Source organism: Cygnus atratus, chromosome 1 (assembly GCF_013377495.2).
Source record: "Cygnus atratus isolate AKBS03 ecotype Queensland, Australia chromosome 1, CAtr_DNAZoo_HiC_assembly, whole genome shotgun sequence".
NCBI lineage: Eukaryota > Metazoa > Chordata > Aves > Anseriformes > Anatidae > Cygnus > Cygnus atratus.
Window position 1 is genome coordinate 26,848,817 of NC_066362.1, and position 22,121 is coordinate 26,870,937.

General features: G+C 43.3%; 1 long non-coding RNA gene across 3 annotated transcripts in view; it reads right to left on the reverse strand.

The window, feature by feature from the left end:
- LOC118246892 (uncharacterized) overlaps positions 1–22,121 on the reverse strand; it is a 42,033-nt gene that overhangs the window by 586 nt on the left and 19,326 nt on the right. Inside the window, exons 4-5 of one of the 3 annotated variants that reach the window (XR_004778243.2) lie at positions 13,282–13,391; positions 63–196 (exon numbers count right to left, since the gene is read on the reverse strand). This is a non-coding gene — a long non-coding RNA (uncharacterized LOC118246892). Of the gene's footprint in view, positions 1–62; positions 197–13,281; positions 13,392–18,365; positions 19,576–19,985; positions 21,786–22,121 lie in introns of those variants that run through there. The other 2 variants (XR_004778244.1, XR_004778242.2) reach the window with 2 other exon arrangements.

Genomic DNA, 22,121 nt, shown 5'->3' on the forward strand with positions numbered 1-22,121 from the left:
ACCGTGAGCAGCTTCTTGGGGGCTTGAAGCACCTTTAAGTTTTGGGTGAAGCACTCTGTTACCTGTTTATTACCACGCTTTTCTACTAACTTCCCCTTGCTTCTGCCTCCCGTCCAAAAGGCGCTGGTCATCTGCACTTCGTTAAGAGGGCTGGCATAAATAGCACAGTGTGGCACATTTTAGCAAGCTGACGGCACTGGAAAAAAAAATAAAAAAATCAGAAGTGTAGAGTAGAGTCTGTCGGAGTGATCTGTTCAGCAAGAGAACTGGAATGCACAGGGGAGAGCACTGGCACATGCAGCCCTGACGTGTTTCAAGATAGGGAGCTGATGAGCAAACACATCACTTGTCCAAGAATACGGGCATGCAGTTAGAAAAACGAATTGCGGGGCTATGTTTAAGTTGAGCTTTCAGATGTAAAGAGGAATGAAAACTCGGTACAAATTACTTTTCTATGCATCAGCAGTAGTGCACGCAGAACTTACTAAGGGGACCAACGCAGTCCTATGGGCTTGATTGTGACTTGTGTTGAGAACCTAAGATATTAAGTACTGTGAGGACAGGTAGCAAAATGGAGTCTTAAGACCAGATTCTCCTTGGTACCCAGTTTCTATTCAATATCAGTAGGGAGGAGATATTTAACTGTCTCTGTGAATCTGGATCTAACCACCTTTTTAAAGCCTGCAGTACCAAAAATGAAATGCGTTTCTGGAGGACCACACCACACCGTAAGGCACCACAGCTACACAGCACCATCAGTGGTTTCGATCTTTGCCCTCTGCTGCCGTCATTCACACCTCTGGAAGCGCATATAAAATGCAAATGTCATTGTGAGACTCTAGAGACTTCTGACTTAGCGGGGCTTGCTCATGAGTAAATGATTTCACCGGGAGCAGGGCGGTGGGAATGAATTAATTTAAAGCTTAAGGACATGGCGGAGGAATATCTCTGGAGCTGAGCTTAGTGCTGGTGGGTATCCGACAAGCCTTCTGCAGCAGCGCCCTTCCAGGTGGCCTGCGAGTAGCTCGGTCTGAGCCTCCCTAGAGGGTGATATGCAAAAAAACCAGAGCCGTAGGTGGCTCCACCCAACCCAACTGTTTTACAGACCGGTGATCCAAGGCATCAGTGCAGCAGCCTGCTGGGGTAATGTGTAACTGCAGCTGCTGCAGACCCTTGCTTACAGGAAGGCTGCGAGCGCCAGGGGCAGTTCTGGGAAGGGGCTGTGCCTGAGGCACCTTTCCATCAGATTACTCTGCCCCTTCAAGTCCCTCTGATATACTCCATCTTTCACTTCTGTCCTTCCTAGGCTCTAAACCCACACGATGGGCAAGGACAGACGGTGCTGACTGGTGGTCTGGGCTCTAGGGGAAGCACGACCGTGGCTGTTATTCTCCCTGCCTGAGACAGGGACGCAGAACAAACAAAATATCACAGTTGATACTTAGAAATGTAGGCTCCCAAGATTCGATCATCACTGCACTTTATGGCTATTTCTTAATTACGTAGGCATTTATTAACTAGGCTTGTAAATTCTGAAAGCTTAATAAGTACTTTGTGTTTGTTTGTGAGAGGGTCAACAGTGGCACCAGAAGAAATTTCAGCTTGAGGCTGAAGGTTGCAAAAGTCCCCTGCAAAGCCAGAAATAAAAGTCCCCTGGTAGAAATCCTAATCTCTGACCACTGAGCTGCCCTGGGCAGTTCTGATTTATATGGCAACACTAGGCTGATTGTAAGATGGTAGCTGAACATGTTTCGTTAATTGTGCTGTGTATCACAGGTGATTTCTGTATTTATTGACTGCGCAAAGGGAAGTCCTTTGTTTAACTCGATGGTGTTTTCCTCCTTATTTGTCTTTCTGGTTTTAACATTGCTACTGAACACCACAACTGAGTGAATCTGAAATCTGAGCGTGTAGGCATCGGTTAACTGGATTGCTAGAGAAAAGAGGAAAATATGGACGTGGCTTCTGCATCTGAAGTCCAGGTTGCCAGGGGTCTGTGCCCCTGCTGTGCCAGCCTCAGGGACTCGGTGACCACGTGGGCAGCTGGCACATGAAGTTCAGGAATCCAGGAAAAAATTAATCACTTGAAAGAACAAAGCTTAGTTTACAGGCAGATCAGCTCTTTACATGCATCTGCTATGCAGTAACATGAGTGCTAGTGCCTGCAGAAGGACGAGGTCAGAGACCGAGGAGGAGGGTGGGCTCGCAGCAGCCGAGATTTATATTAATTTAAACCGTGGAGGCTCCTCACCCTCTGGAAAGCAGCAGGGAACTGGGAGGAGATGGTGTGGATTGCAGCCCTGCTCCCCATCTCCACCATGCCTCCTTTCCAAGCTGTGTTGAAATGAGCTAAATCCCTGAATGAGTATCTCCCAGTGTACAAAACCAAGAAATCATTTAATGGACGAAAAACTATATCCTTTATGATTCTGTGCTCACATCCCTGAAATAGATTCAGCTGCAGTAGCCCTTGGTGCGTTTGGTGAGCTCAAACAGCAGAAGCAAAGGCTTTCAAGCACACACCGTGGAAAAATTCTGGCACATGAACTGCTTCAGACAAAGCACAGTAGCAAAACCCCAAACCGATATCATATATGTGCCACTCTGGCATGGTCAGTTTGTTTGTGTAAGTGGAAACAAACCCTATGATAGTAAAAAGCAAGATGTTTACACCTTGAGGAATTTGCTATATGTTAGGTTCGTATTTTCACTGGTGTTATTCATTCAGCTACCTTAAAATGGTCTGATAGCTGTAACTGTTTCCGGACATACTTTTCAGTACATTTTTAATTTCCCTCCGTATTTTGACTGCAAGCATGTTGCTCTTGTAGTAAAATTACTAGTTATGACATTTCCAGTCTTGCAGGATTATCTTTGGACTAACTGCTAGAAAGTTTCCATATGTCTCTTTTCAGCCTGATTGCTGTGGCTCAGGTACAGCGTTTTTTTTCCTTCAGTTTGCTGTTTGTATTTACAAAGGTCATAGCAGACAGATCGCTGCCCAGGCTGGAAATAGAAAATCTGCTTATTTAAAAGCAGAGGGACAAATCCTGCCTCCAGCTATGTGTACACCTGGTGATCAGGGGAAGGGAGTGCCTGCACCAACACACGTGTGAGCACGCGTGAACAAACGCTGTCCTAATTCAGCCCACTTTTGAAGGATGTAAGCTTCACTGGAGATACTCACATGCCTAAAGTGAAGCACATACCTAGGTCTGGTGCTGCCATGGGCATCTGCAGGCTGGTTTCTGTGCTCACAGTGCAGCTCTACCAATTGCACAACTAACACCTTTGGTCAGTTCCTGCAAGTTGAAAGAGAGCTATCACCTTCCGATGTCTTCATCCGAAAACATCTCAGGATACTGCAGCCTAAAGAAATGCTGCTATAAGCAGTATCCCAGATGAGTGAAACAGAGAGGTTTGAGAAAAAAAATCATTTTATTTTCTTGCTTGCTTACTTCTTGCATTTATAACACCTTGCCTATTGTCAGAAGAGCAGGAAGAGTTTTCCTCTTAATACTTTTTCAACATGTGTGAGAGAGGAAAACAGTTTACAAACAGAAATAATCATTCTAAAACTTCCATAAAATTCCAGGGAATACAGGAAATATAGATCCTGTATTGACCTACATTTCCTTGGCTCAATGTTGACCAGTCTTCAAGTCAAAAAAAAAGAGAAACATTAGAGAACATTTAGTAATGAAATTAATCTCATACATAAGTATTTGTAGACGTGGGAGCTTGCATTTTATCTGTTGATAATGACCAAAATGGATGTCTTTGACAAAACTTTGACTGATTTGGTTTATAGTGAGAATTTGCCTGGCATGCTCAGTTTTGGGGAGCTGGATCTAGGTTCCATCAGTATCTTTTTACCCTCTCTAGGGGCTTACACAGAGAATTACTTACTAGTTTGCAAAATCTGGTCCTTTACGCACATATGACTGCATCAAATTGTATAACGTGTCTTCTATGTGGCCATGAAGAAGAAGAACACAGTTCTAAAACACTTTTTAGTTAAAGTCATTAAATATGAGCTATTTCCCAGATGTGGTTTAGAATGTGTTGCATTTTATGCACAATACTTGTTTTAGTACATTTTTAAAGATAAAGAAAAGTATTCTGTGACAAAGTCAGTTGTAAGTCAGGGCTGGATTTGGCTCATTATCATTAAAGAATCTGCATTTTTAAGTTAACTTTAGAATAACATTGTTGATTCTGTAATGATGTAAGTATATGATATTTGCCAAAAGCTGTATTTCATAAGGCTGCTTTAGGATACAGCCCAACTCATAAGAATTTTGATAGGAGATTATTCCTTTCAATAACTTTCATAATTTAATTAGACTCATGTGCTGATTATGAATTTAATACTATGGAGAATGAAGTCAACGTTAAAATCCCATTATTTTAAATTAGGCAGGAGCACACCCATACTGTGTAGCCAGGAAATATTTGCACACATAACAATACGACTATGCTGACAGAAATATATTTCTTCGTACACACAGACAAAATCAAAGTGTCCTTGTACTATTATTTAAAATTTACCTGTTGTATTCCAATGGGAGCTATTAACAGTGCTGTGTAACATCCAGACAGAAGGCAACTTTAATGTACCAGCAAGGACTCAGGTGAGTTTAAAGTTTAACTTTGAGTTTAGGAACATGTTGAAGTCAAATCAAACAAGAAGTGTCTAGGTGCTGAGCCAAACCAAAAGTGATTACTCCAGCGATGTAGTTCTATGTTTCACTTTCCTCTACCTGATGCCTAAAAGTCTTTTCAGCATGTGGTCTCAAGGCAAAATACAAAGTTAAAATGTGTTTTTTGTAAGTATGCCTTCTGATTTTGGTCAGTTCTGTTGGATTTATTTAACCTCTAAGGTCCTTATTAGGACCAGAAATGCTGCACCAAGAACTGGACCTGGAGGGCAGCAGGAAAGAGGGGAACAGTGGGACAGAGCCTGTCAGACCTGTGATGAGTACATCAGAAGCAAGGGACTGGAAGGCAATGCTTTTGTTTCAGGTTAAGTAGCGGTACTCATCCTGCTTGTGGAGGACCAGGCGAGGCCAGTGGCACTGGCCCAGGTGCCAGTTTGGTCGTAGCCATGAGCCTGCGCCAGCCCGTCATAGATATGGTGACTGTGTCTGCCCTCGGTCTGGCAGGGGTGTTTTTAATAGCATGCTCATTATACAGAAATATTTTCATTTGACAGACAATTTAAATGATCCTATAAAAGCTGCAATTACCATCAGGACAAATCCAGCTCTGATTGACTCCCACGTTAGCTCCCAAAGTTTGACTCCCAAGTAAGAGACAAGAAAGATTTTACCCTTTCTTTCTTCTTTCTTACGTACACTCTTCCCCTGGTATCTGCCTCCCATGTTAATACCCTGAAGAACGTCTCAAACTCCAGCTGTCTTAATCTGCCCCAAAAGCCACTGTTGAAATAGGAAGCACTATTATCTTCACTTTACTGATGAGGGACCAAGGAACAAAGAAAACGACTGCCTTGTCTAAGGTAAGACAAGGAGGAAACCTCTAGAGAAGGAGAAGGAAGAAAGTAGGTCTAAAATGGAATTCTTTTTCTGAAGGTCCAAAAATCCTAAAGGATTTTTTTTTCTGTCTAAATAGGTCACAGAGGCGACCCTCGTGAAAATAAAATTAAATCCACAGGTTTTAAATTGGGACCTTGAGTTATGAAGCTGATTCTGAAACTATTTCCTTTTGCCTATGTTTTCATGCTAAGTGGTACATCAGTAGCTTGTTTGCATTGCTAGCTGCTCACATAACCTGCTTGCAAAGGTTACTTGCAATTCAGGGAAGAAATCAGTGTTATTTGGATCATATCCTGGCCATCCTGGTCACCAAATGCAGCAGGTCAGCTTGGTCACCTCAGACAAGTCAGGCTGTGAGCTTAGCTGGACACGTGGAGGCACCCAGGTCACCAACTCTGCAACCTCAGAGCCCTGAGACATAAAGGACCAGTGCCATGAGGCTCCCAGAAGGGACACTGGAAGTGGTGCAGAAAGGTTCTCCACGGGTTGAGTGCTTGCAGTTTCCTCTGAATGTGCAAGCTTAGGCAGGTCTTTTAAACCTTGAATTAGTTTTTACTGCTTTTCTCAGAGCTAAAATGTATTGCAAATGTTTTGCTGGTATATGCTTTAATGGCAGTAATGATGTAATAACCGTTAACATTATTTATCTTAGAAGACTGCAATGTGTCTCACCGCACACATCCTATTGGCATTAATCAGGGAAGAGGCTTATCCCAACACAAACATGTCAGGGATGGAGGTGTGGCTGGAGATGAAAAGGAAAGGCTGCTCCTTTTTAGGAAGGAAAGGAAGGTCTCCAGCCCCTCACCCCAGCTGGGCTGGCCTCTTGCTAGGCCTGGGCTCACCTCTGCTCCCAGCCTCCCCCCGCACCTGGGCAAGACCCAGCTCACTTCACTTCATGCGTGCTTGGAGATGCCCAGTCTGGGAATCCTCAGCCTGGCCTCCTCTTAAAGTTAATGGCAGCGCAGAGGAAAACATCTGACAATGTAATCCAGCTCATCTAAGACATGAAACATTGCATGACATAAATGCTTCTTCTCTGGGTCTGTCAGCTGAATACTGGTAGTTCGACAAGAAGAACCCAGCTTTTTGCCTGAGTGCTGTGAGGGAAACACCGAGGCAAGTGCAAGAGAGAGGTTTCAAACCAATTATCTGGATCAAATCTCAATGGAAATATTCCTGCTAAATGTTGGTACCTGCAGCTTTGTCTAAGAGACTTTGAAGTAGTTCGTTTTTATTTCAAGAGAGAATGCAGACAAAATCCACAGATAAAAATATAAAACCCCAACCCTTATGCAGCTCCTAATTTTCTCCTAAATTTCTTGGCTCAAGACTGCTGATCCTTTTTCCCATTATGAAAGGTAACATTAAAGACATCACTGTATAGTTCTCTCTCTTTCTTCAGAATAAAGGTGCTGCAAAGTTTATATGGATAATTTCACTAGCTGTGATAATTATCAGCTTCATTAAAGTGTCATTAAAGGCAGGGCTAATGAGAAACATTTGGACTACTGATCTATTTCTGAGATGGTGTTGTTGGAGATGGTTGTTAAATGGACACCTGGCTGAAGGACTATCTTGTTTCTCTTTGCTGTGCCTATCTTGGTAGTTCCAACAGTCTGATAAACATTTACTTTACGTGGAACATTTAAAACCTACATGGAGCATTGAAAATCACCATTTTTCAAATTGAAACTTTTATTTTTTTCTGTCTTGAGTGTAAACCACACATAAGCCTTTTCTGGGTAGGAAGTCCAGGAAAGTGGCCTTTTAGAGGGATTGAGAGCTGGTTCTACCTGCCCTGCCACTGCTGCCCTGTCTCAGAGCAGACCCACCACTTTGAATATGTGCAGATGAATTATAAAGGCTGCAGAGGCTGAATCTGCAATTCAGATTGCCAGGCCAAGTGCAGGCATCTGGAGGCAGGACTGAGGTGCGGCTGGACCCCTGGCAGGGCACACAAGAGACCTGCACGTGGTGGTGGCCAGAACACACCACACGGGACCTGCATGCAGTGGTGGTGTACCTGGGGCCTGCTGCAGGATGCAGGTGGCCAAGCTCTGAGGGCGGCTGAGAGGAGCGTCAGGTGTAGCATGAGCTGCTGGAGATGGGAGATGTCTGCAGGGAAACAGAAATGCCAGTTTGGACGGAGGGGGTGGAGTGTGTCTTGTGGACAATGAGACTCAGCTTGGATGTCTGCAGGTTTCCCGAACAGGGTGACAATACCAAGCGTACCTCCACACCGTGTGGCCTGAGACACCCGCAAGTAGGCACCTCTGTGAGGGTTTCCTCATCATGCAGCTGAGCTCTGCCCACGGGGTCTGGAGCAGAAAAACAGCAGAGATCTCACGTGGGCGAGATTGCTATGGAAAAGAGAAAAGAGCGGGGGATTCAGAGACAGAGCCGCATGGAGTGCTGGAAAAGGGAAGAGGGGCAGATTGCACTGAGCAGGGATCAGAGGAGAAGGAAAAGCTGTGATCACAGACATGAAACTAAAGTAAGTTTGCAAGAAGAGGGCTGTAGCTGCCACGAAGCCTAACTGGTCACTTGGTGGGGAGCTGATGGGTTGAGCCAGCTGATGGCACAGCACAGGCTTTGTTGAGAACAACTCCATTTGTGAATCCCTGGCGTATACTGCAGGGCTCGCTGGAATAAGGGAGGAAAGCTCACACTGGGCATACAAAAATCTGGAACTGATATATTGCGTTTGAATAAGATTACATTAATTAATTGTCCTCTTAGGAAAACTGACAGGTCCTGACAGATGGGATCTACCCAATGGCATCAATCTTCCCCCCGTGACGGTAGCTGTGCGTGGGCCGCACGGCTCCACCTTGGCACATGGCCAGCAGCCCCAGCCCTCACGACAGAGCACAGCCCTCATGACAGAGCACAGGTCTCAACACAGCAGCCTCACGGCATTTGCGAAGGCGACAGGAGCCAGGGAATTCAAGTGAAACCACTTGTTAAATTCTGCTTGACCTCTTCCTTAATTTGCAATAGGGATGTTGCGTTTCCCTGGGAAGACAAGAGTGGGACAATAATGTGCCTTTCCTCAGATATTAAAAAATATAGCGTGGATATATTTTCATGAGCATGTTTGTGGTCATATTTTGTGTTCCACTTTCCCAGTAAGATACGTTTTATTAGAGAGAGCTGATATAAATTAACATAGACCTGGCACTGGGTAGATTTGCTAAATAACAAAGCCAGGGAATGATAAGGTTTTCTAAATAAAACTGAAATAGGGATAAATTGTCATTCCTTTCTTATTTTTCTTTTATTACTGAAAATGAAAATGGATTCTGAGGACTGTCTGTTTTCAGGGCATTATGTTCTGATTTCTGTGCAGGATATGATCACGCCTGAATTCAACATCCTGCACAAGCCTGTGCAGACACCCCAGCACTGTGCACACAGGAACATGACAGATGCCTCACAACAAGATGGGCTTCTCATCTTTACACAACAGTTTCTGCCTTTTTTTAGGAAAATAATTTTTCATTGTCAGCTTTTGGAAATAAAGCAGATGTCTCAACAACTTCCCCAGATTTTTCAAAACTGAGGTGATAAATATCCCAATGACATTTAGATATTTTAAAAGAAAATGTGTTTCAGGACGTAGTACCAAGAAAACTATGACACTGCCACCTCGTGGATTCCGAGATAATATCTACATCATATTATTTGTGTATTGGCATAAAAATGCATGGCACGTCATGGTCAAATAATAGCTCATTTCTTTCCCACAGAATTTTGCAATAGAGCATCCAAATTTTTGTAAATATTTAGGTACCTAATGATATAGATGGGCATCCTACTATGATATATGTAAACACCTTTGTAAGTTAAGTTCCTAATACTTTCTTTCTGTTTAAGAGGTATATTCTCACATAAACAGTGTTTTAAAAGCAATATTGGTCTAAACATGCCACTGACTCAGTTCCACTATACCAGCACTGAAACTTAATGCTATACTGAGATGCAGTGATTCCTACAAATTGTGCTTGGGATTAAATTCTTCTAAAATTGTTGAAGGCTGTTAATACAGGAAATAAAGGACTTGTCCATGTGTAATTGTTTATTGTAGTTTAAACTGAATTTCCCAACTCACCTCTAAAACAGTCTGGAGTATACACACTTGAGGAGTCTTTTCACCTCTGGTATATTAGTATATAAATAACATGGACCAAGAAGTACTCTACTGTACTAGAGCAAATGAATCAATCAAAAGGGAGTAAAAAGCAAAAACCAAAAGAATCTCTCTTATTCTGAAGGGTCTGAATTGTTCCTTCAAGACATTATCAGCGACTGCCTACTAAATCATGGCACAAGGAAAAAAATAAATAAAACCTACAAAATATATTATAGCAGCTTCAGTGCTGTCCTTGGGTTTTGAGTTTGGTGAGAGCTGCACCAGGATGACAAAATCCTGTACCTGTGTGTGCCATTATATGATGCAGAGTTTCTCACAAAACATTGCTGGAGAGTGATGTGCAGCACAAACCCATTCTGAGACCAAATTATTGGCAGCTGTAACAAGCCAGTGATATCAATATTTGTATCGAGACAGCTTGTCTCTTTAGGGGAATGAAAAAATAGCCCTTCTGCATGTTTTAAAATCAGATATGGAAACATTTGTGAAAAAAAGAACTGTTGTGCTGTACAAAGACAAAGCAGAAGCTAGGGGAAGGGCCATAAACCCCTCAAATAAACAATGCCTGAAGACTGGTTTAGTACTAAAATGGGAAAACAGTCACCATCACTGGCATAAACTCCATTATGGTTCATGTTTAAGACTAGACAGTGAATCATACTGTTTCACTAGACTCAGCATGCTGCAAACGGCACTTGAAATAATTAACACTTAGAATTAAACTACTTAGATTTCACATCATCAAACATTTAACTTTCTGTAATTCCCTCTGCAGCTGTGATTTATTTGCATTTATTATTTTCTCTATTTACCAGTTCTCTGTTGCTTTTTAAGTTGCTCATACTTCCTTCTTCTGTGAGTCTGAACACTGGCCTATTGTTTTGTTTTTAGCTCTTGCATCTTACTCATACTCACACTTCTGCTGGCTAGTTTTAAAAATGCATTGCATCAAATATGGTCCTCAAATTGCTGAAAGGAGTTTTCTGTTTATTTATTTTAATCATTGCTGTAGCCTTACTTGGTATTCATAACGTGCTTACTCATTACTGCAGTTTGATTGTTTAATATTGGCAAGAATATCACTAAATATATTTTTCCTATTTCTCTCACAAAAAATATTCATTTTGTTTTGATTAGGTTTAAGAAAAAACACACATGAAGAGGAAGTCTCATTGTATCCAAAATCTTGTATCAAGAAATATAGATCAGAGTCCTCAATGTGACAAAGTTAGTGAATTTAGAGACAAAGGCCCAACAGATAACTCAAAAAAAAAATGGACCTGTGAAATATTAGAAAATTCAACAGCTTTGATGAAAATGCACTTTGAAGTAAGGTTACACTGGAAAACTTTAGAAAGTATTTATAAACAAAGCAATGAAAGAGAGATCCAAAGGGAGACACCAACTGCCTAAATATATAAAAAGTTCTGTACTGGATCAGGACAAGACCCCTCAAAACTTGTCAGACTTCTAACAGTCACCCAGAGCGTGTGTTTGGGGAAGAACAATAAGGACAAGGCAAACAAGCAGGGATGTTTTCCCTAGTTTTCCTGCCCAAACTTCCTGAGCCAGCTGTTGATTCCTCTAGCTTTCGTTCTTGATGGACATTCCTTCTATGAACCTTTCTTATCACTTTCTGTATTTTTCACACTTCTGGCCTTCACAGTGTCCTCTGCCAATGAGTTCCACTATTTAACTAGAATCTGTGTGGGAAAAAAAAAAAAAAAAAAGCCCATGTACTCCTGTTTTAATCCCTCCGCCTCTTGATTTCATTTATCTTTTCTGATTCCTGCATTTTGAAAAATAATGAACAATTCTCTTTATATATTTTTTTCTCTGTGATGCTTACACTTCTTTGTACCTCTTGTATTTTGCCCTCATTGTCCTTTTTCTAGGCTGGCAAATCCCAGTCAATTTAGTCTCTTTTTTGAGCATCATCTTTGTCACTGTATTCAAAACCTTCTCTAGTGCTTCTCTGTTTTAATGAGAGTCCCAGAAGTCTCTGAAAGCAAACATTTTGAGAACCAATAAGCTTTCCTTAATAATAAAGTGTTTCAGATTTTGAGGATATGCGTGTTTCTTTTACAAGATATTTTCATTTCAACATTAGCTCAAGAGTTTGTCACTCAGGTCTCAGAACCCAAATTAATACAAGCTGGGTGTGAATTATACACTCACACGTGCATAATTGTTTCTTCATTGTTTTTACAACTTGTGCATGGATCTGGCTGCATAATTCCTAGCCCTGTGCTTTCTCAGTCAATCTGGGGAGAATCTGTTTATCCCTCAAGGGAAATTATGGGAAAGTACTGGCAGACTATCAGCTTTCGTCTGAGTTAGTCAGCATCCTTGCTGCTAAGTACAAGTTAAAGGAAAATATGGGTCTAACTGTAGTCTGCAGTGGAACAATTTGTTTGCTCTCAAGGTAATACTGAAGTAAGGTAAACTATTTTTGTTTGTTTGTGCGTGTAGGTGGAAGGTAGGGCTAAAATCTGAATGAGAGCTTTGCTTTATTCTGCTGTGTCTTTAGAGGGCATTTTGGTGAAGATTTTTACTAACTTTTGGAAAATGCTGCTATTATTACCCTTGCTGTGCTTGGTATTTGTCAAAATAGTAACAGCAGGAAGACTGCTCAGGGAACATTTGGATTAAAGTGTGGAGTAAAGACAGAATGTGCTGGTCAACAGCTCTGTATGGAGCAGGGGGCTCAGAAGAAACCAAGTGCTCGGGTCCACCTCCTGTTAATACCCACCAGAGTTGTTAAGCTGCCATAGGCCCCCCATTCAGTTGATGAGCTGTTTTTCATAGAGCTCATCACCTCAGAATTCAAAACATAAAGCTCAAGCTTCTGTAATTGCTGAAAAGGAGATTCTCCTCACCTAATCTTAAAGAGTGCAAAAGCCTGGTATGTAATGTAAACTAGTGAAATCCTATCTGTAGTCAGTGAAGGAAGGTGTATGCATCTTGAGAGCAACCTCTGCCTAATTTAGTCTTTCCTTATGCTCTCAGCAGCCTGGACAGCAGCTGTAGAGTAGACTTTTTAGAAAGTAAGAATTGATGCCAGTTGAATCCCATCCTGAATGCCATTGTGGAATAATATTCAGATGGAAAACAAACTCACTTATAAAGGCTACTTCAACAAATGAGAAGCCTAAGGCGAAACCTGAGTCAACCTTGCCAGTCACATTATTCTCCTCGAGGCAGCTGGAGTCTCGAGCTGTGCACTCTTCAGTCGAAGTGCACAATCGAGGAGGAGAAGGATGGTCATAACTCAGGCTTAAAAAAAGGTCCAAGCCAGAAAGATGAAAATTAAAAAGATAAATCAACCATGATTCTCAGAGAGCAGATACCAAACATAGTACATGGCTCTACGGTCCTGCAGCTTCACTTTTCCTTTGGCATTTTGTAAAACCAGGACTTACTTCCCTGAGACTCAGTGCGTGGACGTCTATATATGTGCACCGGCATGGCTAGTTCAGAGGCAGGATGAAGTGAGGTGCCGCAAGCAGCATCCCCAGAAAGCTCCAGCTCTTTGCCTTCATTACCTGCCCCTGGGGCACACCTCACCTGTCAGCAGGGTTCAGGGTGATGGAGCTGCGTGGCTGTGCTGCCAGGTGGGGCTCCGTGATGACTTCGTCTTGGGACATTGGCTCTCGGCTCGAGGCAGATTGCCAGCACTGCAAGACAGAAACAAGCCGGTGTGTGCAACGCTTCACGTAAGCTGAAGGAACTACCATGGTACTTTGGACCATATAAAAGTCTGTTTGGAGGCATGATGACACCATAAATTCCAGAAAGAACCTTATGGGGCAAACATACAGAAAAAACTAACAAAATAAATGCAAGACTGCAGGCAAAAACGAAAGCCAAAACGAACTGTAATAACTGTTAGAACTAAAAAATAGGTTTTTTGCAGAGTTCAATTTTTTTTTTTATGGTGGAGCACTGGGCTTTAAACAATATTTTGGAGAAATGTGAGACTTGGAAATCATTTTGGAAGTAGATTAGAAAAAGATTTCAGCATCTTGCTTGTTTATCACAAGCAAGACATCTCAGTTTAAGGAGAACCTCTTATTTTTCCGAGTTTCTTTGAAACAGCGCCAAGAAACCTGCACATAGATATTCCATTATAAGGTTCACAGAGGATGTCGTAAGATACTGCTTGGGACTAGAGGGAGTGTCATCAGCCTGTTTACACGCCAGTGTTTCTTTACTTGAAATTACCTTTATGCTTAGTTCTCCAAATACTTATATGTATTTGTTGTTCTGATGGAAGGAATGGATCTCACTGCATGGTTGCTTATGCAGTCTGGCTTTGTTTGAATGTGAAGACTAGAGAAGCTGTTATATAGGCACATAATCTAATCCTGCAGTTATTATTTAATGGCTTTTTGTATCGCTGAAGTTCTGATTACATTTCAGCTGTTAGGATGCAATTAAGTTCACAGATAAGATTGTGTCCGCTACTGGTTAGCCCGTCTTGCTTTTCACAGAAGAAAATGTTGTTACTCTGAGAAATGCAGTTTTAGGCAGTCATAGCATAAAAAGTTTTGAGATTTGAGTTATTTATAGCCTTGAAACAGGGAGGGGTTGTTTAAGATTGTACTCCCTGAAGCAATGTCACTGTAAGTACGAATTTTTCTTTCTGAAGAACATAATTACATTCTCCCTAATGCTGTTGCACCACTGACCTGCGGTGCTCAGACAGAGGAACTATACCTCAGAGCAAAGAGCTGTCCCACCTGGAAGTGCCCAAGGTAGATATGGGAAGGAACAAGGTGTGACTGTTTCTGTGGTCTGAACACATCCACTAAAAACTGAGCTAAGGCTCTTGAAATAATTTCAGGAGACAGCAGCTGATGGTTGGTTGTACCCAGGACTGAACCTCTTCATGCTTTACAAAACACAGCTTAATGATCGGTGTCCTCAGCAATAAGGGACTGGGCTTGTAATGAGCCTCATCACGAGCTGTAAAATGGGCAAGAACCTTAAGGATTTTGACCTCTTTTAGCCCTTTCCCCTTAGCTCTGTTGTCAGTACTCAACATAATTAAGTTAAAGATCCTCAGTGAAGACAGCGGGGATGTACCCTATGCTTACAGCATCCCCAAGACATTCAGAAATCATGTATTCTCCTTTCTCAGGATGTTATTTTTTTTTAATCTGATCACATGATATACATGGATTTTTTGGAGGTCAGCACAATTTGACTTTGTACTATGACAGTAAAAATATACATTTGTGTTGTGTCCAAAAAAACATATATTTTTGTGTCATATCCATTGTAACATGATCCTTTATTCTTGCTGGCATCTCCCTGCTTGTTCGGATAAGCCTCAAGAGCAAGGGCGAGACAGTAGTCAACCATATTATCAGAAAGAGGTGGATTGCAGGTAGTCCTCCAGAGTCTCCTGGCACAGGAGATGGCAGAGGTCTCTCAGTCAGGTCCCAACTGCATGGCCACCTTCCAGACTGTCCCATCGCTGGCTCCCAGGCTTCTTGCCTGCCCCTCTGAACTTTTTCAAAGGTCCCAAGGCTGAGTTACAAGCTATGTGTATGCACTGCTCCCCTGTTTTCTCATCAGCATCCGGCACATGCTGGGTGGAAATGTTGGGGCCATTGCACCCACTCTTCAGAACTGGCCAGCTTGCCTGGTAAGGGGTGTTACACAGCACCAGGGCATCTCCATGTCCAGGGAAGGCTGGAGTCAGCCGACTACCTTCTTTGAGGTGGTTTGGCTTTCCTACCATAACCCCTACCCAGAAAGCACATGAATAGAAGTCTTATTTATTTCTCATAGGACGTGCATTATATCCAAGATATATTAGCTTGCTTTCAAACAGAAATGAAAATGTATACTGCACTGCTATAGTCTTACTGTTTATGTGATAAAACACCCCTAAAGTGCTGAAATGAAATGAAATAGAAGAGTGCAGTTCAACAGTACGTAGGAAAACTATAGAGTAATTAGAGTTTACATTCTGAAGCTGGGAATTGGCTCAGAGATGGATAAAACATTACCATGACGTATTCCTGTTGATTTCAGTCAAGACAATTTATTCTGCCTATCCATAGTCTGTTTTAAAGTGTACCTTTATTTTTCTCCTTCTACCAGTTTTATTCAAATGTAAATCTATTGACTTTAGCAGAGTTCTGATATTTATCTCATTTCCTCAGTGTATTTTCTAGTCTTATGCATGACTTTTCCCTCCTGAAAAAAAAAAAAACAACAAGCAAGACAAACCCACCAAGGTCTGTGATATGCAAACTGAAGCTCAGCACCTTCAAATTGCTGGGGCTGAGGATGCATTGCCATGTGCTGACCTTGTTTTATGCCCTTTCCTAGGCCTCTGATGTAACCTGTTGTCAGATGGAGTAGTGGGCTGGGTGGACCCCTCTGTCTACATGACACAGTATTCATTATATTCTCCTGGTTGCTGCTCTACAGTGACATTTTTAGGGGTACTAATCTACTGAACTAATTTTAGAGTTTACAAATAATAACATGATTTAAAAAAACCCCACATAATTAATAATATATATATTTTTAAGATCAATGACCAAAATAGAAAAATACTGCACTGAACAAACCCCTTTCTTCCTCATTCTGCAATGATATGTTGCTAAACACAAAAAAGAGAAATGGTCAGTCTTATAAATGTGACAAGAGAGTTCTTACTGGATTTACCAGAGCAATAGTCCTTTGAAGAGCCAGAAATCATGGAGGCATCCTAGGGAAGAATTTTTGTTTCTAGATAGGGAATGGTTAAGGTTACTGGGAAAACAAAGAAGAAAACCTGTATTCATATTGCTGCTACGAGAGCCTCGGATTAACACTCGGGGCTTTAATTCAAGCAGTGTCAAATACCACAGTGCTTAGAAGCAGAAGTACAAATATTTGTACTTAGAATTAATGTTTTTATTCTTTTACCAGAGCATGTCAGCTGCTACACTTTTAAATATGGAATCAGAAGTGAGATAAACCTGGCAGCCTAGGATGTTAAAAAATAGGAAGGCACCACTTCAGAGTACTGCCTGGTGGCCTGGGAGCCTGGAAACCTCGGAAAGTTGGGATCTGTCTCCATATGGCTCGCAGTTTTACTTCAGTTAACAGAAAAGGACCGTTGCCATCCCAAATAGCGGCAGACGTTTTTTAAACCAGAAAATTAATAGGGTATCTCCATCAACTAATGGGGTATCCCCACATCTTTATCACAGCATGGTTTCTGTGGTATTTTCAGTTGTCAAGTCAGTCCTCAGTGATGGGCAAGGACCACCATATTCTGGGACTAGGTATGGAGTAGTGCTACTAGATTTAAATGACGGATGCGTGCTCATTGAGTTCAGTCTTGCCAAAATGTAGGTGTTCTGGTATACTCATCTGCAGAAATGTGGAAAGGCACGAGTTTTTTTAGCTGCATCTCCATCATTAAATGCTTTGAAGGACATTAATTTAGGAGTCAGAACACTCAGATCCTATCGTGAAGACAGTAATTGGAGGCAAAAAGCTTTCCCACACAGCAGAAATCAGATTAAGCGTCCAGTTGCTTGGTCTGCATGCACGCCTATTTCACACGGTGCAAAATGTCCTTGCAATTGTACCCCTTCAGTTGTGGCCACCAAATGATGAAGAATAGCTGTCTGGCAGCTTGGTTGGCCTTTAGCTATTTTTCTAAGCCTACAAGGCAAATTTGGCCAGCACAGTGGAAGAGCAGCTACACCCAAGTAAACAGTCTGATTCAGAGTTTCTTTCCCTTGGCTAAACGAAATGTGCACAGGGGAGAGTCAACAACCCCCAGTTTGGAGAGCACAGGATTCATAAGCAGCAGCCTACTGCAGAAATACAGGGCCCTGGCGGGGAAGGGTTTTTATTCTTCCAAGCTATAATAGCCTTTCTCAAAGCATGACATTTGTTCACCCTTTCAGAGCTGGCAGTGCCGGAGCTCCTGGTTTCCAGAGATGTTCCAAGCTCTCCCACAGCCCCAGTGGCTGTGTCCTCTCCCAGGCCCAACAGATTATCCAGGGTGCACAGCACATCAGGGTCTCCCAGGGAACACCGGGCGATATCCAGCAAGCTGCCCCTTGTTGCCACCAGCCGGGGGCTGAGGCTGCTGTTGCACTTCTGCAGAACAATGGGCTGAGCCGTATTTCACTGTCAGAGCGGTGACGAATGTTGGCCTGCCGAGACTCCTCGACGTATGTAACTTGGCTGGCGATCAATGGCAAAGGTCACGAGTTGTCGTCTTGCATCTCCAAGCTCAGTGAGACGGTTTTGTGCCGTGTTAGTCGCTGTGTATTAAGTTTCAGCAAAGAGAGGGCAGTGGAGGAGGAAAGAGATTCTTATCTGGAGTTAGGTGATGTTAAATGTTCTGAATAATTAGATAAGATTGTGTGTGTCAAACTTGGTAAAAAAACAGGCTGTGTTTTCTGATAAGAAGTCTCTGGTTCCCTCTGCCCTCCTGCCCTCCAGGACATGCATGCATGCATGCACACACCCGCACATTTTAAGTACTTTCAGGGCTCATTAAGCAAGCTGGGCTGATAGCTGTAGCAAATGTCATTCTTTCTCAATGGAGCAATGAATCTGTGTTCTGCACATTTTTGGAAGTCTCAAAAAGTAGCCAAAGTAGGTGAAAATTCACTTTCCATGGCTGATCCTTTTATTTTCAGTGTGCTTTCAGAGTCTGACTGAGCACACACTGCCTGGGAAGAAGCCCAGAGGTTACACCACAGTGTCTACTGCTGCAGCTCAGTTTGCTTTCAAAGCTCCTATTGAATTTCCAAAGAGGTGTGCAGGTCTTACCAGGAATAGGCGTGTGAGGATGCACACAATGTGCTTCTGGCTCCATCTGAAAGGAGCCTGGACCAAATCTGAGCCATGCAAGGACGCGATTGCTCAGGGGTCTCCCCACGGACTCCAGCTCCTTCCAAGGCTGGAGCAGAAGCCAAGGGGAGGACTGGCCTTACCCCTTCCACCCCAAGCCAAGTCCACCCTCACTTCAGCTTCTCCTAACAGAAAGAAAATATCTTCCTAAACAAAGTGACATTTTTAACATTTATTTTCCATACCCTTTCACTTCCCTGGCTGCTGTCACACCACTGTTATTAATTTGGGATCTATGGTAGTTTATCAGGCAGAATGGCTGTAAGGTCTATGCAGCAAACATATGACAGAGGTGGAAACACCAGGGAAATCACAGGAAGATCATTAAGTTGAAGAATGTTTAAAGACAGTGCCACCACTTGTGAGCTCTGTCAGCCTTGGAGGACCGCAGCTTGTTTTTTTTAAAATTCATTACAGCCCAGTAAATCTGCTGCCAGTAGAAGCTAGCAAGTATATCTAGGGGAGGACTTGCAATTGCTCTTTCTGGACAGACACCTCCTATAGCTGAATAGAAGAATTGTCTTCTGCTCCCCACTCCCTGCAGAGGGACACTGGGGAGCACCAGTCCCCATCTGCAGGTGGCACAGGAGCTGCTGCATGGAGTGCAAACCTGAGCATCCTTCTTACACGCTGTGGGCACCAGGTCCAAGCAGGGAGGCTCTATACCCCTTGCCAGCAGACGTGTTTGCTGACAGCTCCCAGCTGTGACGGGGTGACGGCATCTCTCCTGTGGTCTCATGGCAGTTTTCTCCTCACGCATCCACTCAGCAGTTGTTTTTCTTGCTCAGGTCCTTGATGACTGCAGAGCAAGGTAGGATGTAGGGTGGTGGGGCTGTGGGGATCCCGGGGGGGTGACGGTGTGCTTCTTGTGGTTGGTGCTGCCCCGTTCAGACCTCCCCATGTCCCTGCAGGGGTGCTCCTGCGGCTGGTCCAGGGCCGGTTGTGGTACATGATGAGAGGGCTACACTCAACCAAAAACTGTTGAAGAAGGGAAAAAATTAGAGCAGCCACCCAGATTCCCTTCCATGTCTGCTTTGCCAGTGCAAATACCTTCTGAGCGCAAATACATCAATGCTAGGCACGACGGCATTAGTCACTCGTTGCCCTCCTTCAAGCTCACACTTGTCTGTGAGTCACCGAGCTATGGGCTGGAGAGCCACGTATGCGGGGCAAGCCCCGCGCTCAGGGGAGGAAGCTGGTGCACAAGGCCGAGGGCAGGGCAGGGCTCCGCAGGGTGCCGCAGAAAGGCCGCGAGGTCCTGGGTGTGCTGAGGCTGGTGGTGCTCCTGTGAGCATGCTGCCGGGAGATGCTGAGCCCAAACAGCAGCGGCTCTTGCTCCTGGTATTTACACTCAGTATTGAGGTACCCTTGAGGAAATAAATATCATTTGGAAGGCATCTACACACGCACGACCAGAGCTGCAGCAGGGGCAGGGAAGGGGGTGCATGCTCCCACTCCCAGCAAAGCCAGTGCCTGCAGCCCTGCCTGAGGCCAGCTTACAATAAAAAGAAAGATAATACTCTTGAAACCAGGGCTGTAATTACTATTTATTTCAACAGCAATTTGCCTTATTATGGTGCGCGGCATTTGTTACCCGGGCAACAGCTTTCTGTAGAGGCCTGGCTCAAATTAAAGTAAATCGGGCAAGATCTGAAGTCGATATCGCTATTGTATTTTAAAACCAAAAGACGAGGGAGTCAGCAATTTCACCTAAGTGTTGTATTTATTATGGTTGTCATAGGTAGATGCAAGGAGCCGTGACAGCCTGTGTCCAACTAATATTCCTCTGTGCTGTGCCTGGCTGATCTGCTCCATGCGCGTTTGCAAATAAAGTGAATTTTCCAGAACCCTGCTCTTCCCTGAGGGGGTAAGGGTGTGCACGGCTGAGTGACATGCAGCACACTGCTTCAGAGGCGTGCAGGAGAATCGCTACCTAAGTGCCTAACCTGCTCTTTCAGCCGCACGCCCTTGCCCAGGCCTGGCCTCCTGTGAAAGGAGCCTGAATCTAACATCTTCTTAGGTCTAAGGCAGACTGAATATAAAAAGATAGAGCTAAGCACTATAAACTATGAGTATATTATCATCTTCATAATTTCTGCTTAAAGAATTCAACTCAGCAAACACCAGAGGGCTTAGAAATGAATTATTGGTAATTTTAACCTCTTTTTTTTTCCACCTTTTCTCATTTCCTTTTTTTTTTTCCCCTTTGTTTGTTTCTTTAAGTACAGAACTTCTGTAAGAACATCTGTCTCGAAAGCTCGAAAAAGACTAGAAAAAGTAATAGGAAGTTTAGTGAATGGCAATGTTGTAAGGCTCACATATCCCCCTGTTAGACAGCTCTGCAACTGTAATCCTTTAATGGGGGACTTTTCCTGCAGATTTTTGACCTATTATGCAGATTTGACCAGCTATTAGAGGCTTTCCTCTTTGGATCAAGCTTCTACTCTTGGCAAGCCACTGTCTCTGTTATCTGACCCTTCCTTGAGGCACTCGGTCAGCCTTTCCCCGTCCCAGGGCTGCTGACACATTCAGTCTGTCATGGCAATGACAGACAGACTCCCAGCTGTTTTGTCCATTTGTCCATCCCTGCCGCCTGTCTGTCCGCAGCCCTCTGCGGACGGCAGTGCTCCGGCAGGGTGCCAGCCGGTGGGGCCAGATCCAGCTCGGTGTGCTTGCTCTCAAGGCAGTCACTCACCTTCTGCTACTCGGTGCTGTGTCATTTTGTGCCATCCTCACATACTCTCTGAGAGCACTGAAAAGAAGGTTCTGAATGTTACAGCCCTTGGGTAGCAAATATTTTGTAGAAAAATCTTCATTAAGATGCTTCGATATGACCCTAAGCTAGTGCCTGCTTTCTGAGAGCCTTTACAAGTTCACAGCTGCCAATAAACTGATGGCAGTAAACAACCACAGCTGCCTGGTGTTAAGGAACAAGAGCTTTTTAATGACCTTAAAGTACTTCGATTGGCTGTCCCTCACTCATTTGGGTTTTCAAACACGTGCTTTGGGGAGTTGCTTCAGTTCAGAAAATGTCTGACACCTTCCTTGCTAACATGCACCTTGTCTGTGATTCAGTGCTTGCTGTTAACAGCGGCAATCAGATGTAGGAAGGGCTGTTCCATCATAATGCAGCTAGAGAAGGAGGTATGCACGTTGACTCATTTGCTTGATGGCGAAGGAAAGGAGTTCTGGCAAAAATAAACATTTATTAGTTGCTGAGATTCCCCTGAACCCTTGCTGATTTCCTACTTCACCAGGTCTTAGGGAGGTGCAGTGTTTTGGAGGTAACAGGTTTTGGACGAGGTGTTACCACTGGCACCTGTGGCTGTTAATGATTAGCAAAGGTCCCCTGGTTCTTTTTTTCCGAGAAGATCCTGGACGTGCCCCAATTTCATAACATGCAAATTCCGCACTTCAGTTTTAATAAGCCATTGAACTGTGTTTGCCACTGGACTGTTGTTTTTGGAGCTGCTCGGAAATAATTTTTCTTAATGAAAATTCTGCTTTATGATGAAAAATGAAGC